Here is a 1020-nt window from a genome sequence, read left to right on the forward strand (position 1 = left end):
ATTCTTAATGTAATAATTATTCTTGATAATATGCACATTGTGTGGTAGATTGTGTATTAAGACTACTCATTATGTTGATGTTGTAGAGGTTAAAATATTTAGACAGTAGTGGTGGGAGGCAGTAATAGGTCATTAGATAATGATACAGTATTAAGATAACTTGTCTTACGTTGTGTATACAAAATAAGTTGTAGGTATAGGTAGGTATTGTAGTAGAAATTAGGAAGCAGGTATAGTTATATTAGGCTATGGTGTAGTTATTCTGTAGTAGAAATTAGAAAGTAGTTATAGTATAGAAATTAGGAAACAGGTAGTAATAGGATACAGGTTATATAGTGTATGTATGTATAGGTTATAGATCTAAGTTTTATGATTTATTATGATTAAATTATTATTTATAATTTTTTATTTTTTATGATTTATTATTTATTATTTATTTATTATTTATTTATTATTTATTATTTATTATTATTTATTTATTTATTATTTATTATTATTTATTTATTTATTATTTATTTATTATTTATTATTATTTATTTATTTATTATTTATTATGATTTATTATTATTTTTACAACCTGGGCCTCAGCAAGAGTGTTGGGCCAGGTTTTTAAAATTTTTGGGCAGCAGTGTAGTGCCGCCTCCACGTGGCGCTGCCTGGGATCACTAGTGGCTACTACTGCTAGTGATGCTAAGAGCACTACATACAAGAAGAAAAATAACAATACTAACAGTAAGTTTGTGTAAGGACTTTAATATTATCATTGATAGGTTCAAGCTGAAATAAAGATGAAATGTCAAGTGGATTGATACTCAAGACTGAAGCTAGAGATTTATATACTAGTTTTAATTTTTTGAAAAATAATTCTTTTAAATTTTGATTGAATGTATTTATGGCGATTTGAACTGTCATTGCCAGCTCTACAACTACTACTGTGCAGCATGGCCAAATGAGCCACCAACACACGCACATCTTTTTATAATGAATGTACAAAAAATATTATGTTGTGTAGAAATTCTA

General features: G+C 27.0%; 1 long non-coding RNA gene across 1 annotated transcript; it reads left to right on the plus strand.

Annotated features, from left to right (window-relative positions):
- The first annotated feature begins 621 nt into the window (after positions 1-621).
- Positions 622-911, plus strand: LOC109592522 (uncharacterized). Its single transcript, XR_002190401.1, has 2 exons — positions 622-732; positions 771-911. It is a non-coding gene; the product is annotated as an uncharacterized LOC109592522 (long non-coding RNA).
- The last annotated feature ends 109 nt before the right edge of the window (positions 912-1020 follow it).

The sequence above is a fragment of the Amphimedon queenslandica genome, unplaced genomic scaffold (assembly GCF_000090795.2).
Source record: "Amphimedon queenslandica unplaced genomic scaffold, v1.1 AMPQUscaffold_4888_Cont23136, whole genome shotgun sequence".
NCBI lineage: Eukaryota > Metazoa > Porifera > Demospongiae > Haplosclerida > Niphatidae > Amphimedon > Amphimedon queenslandica.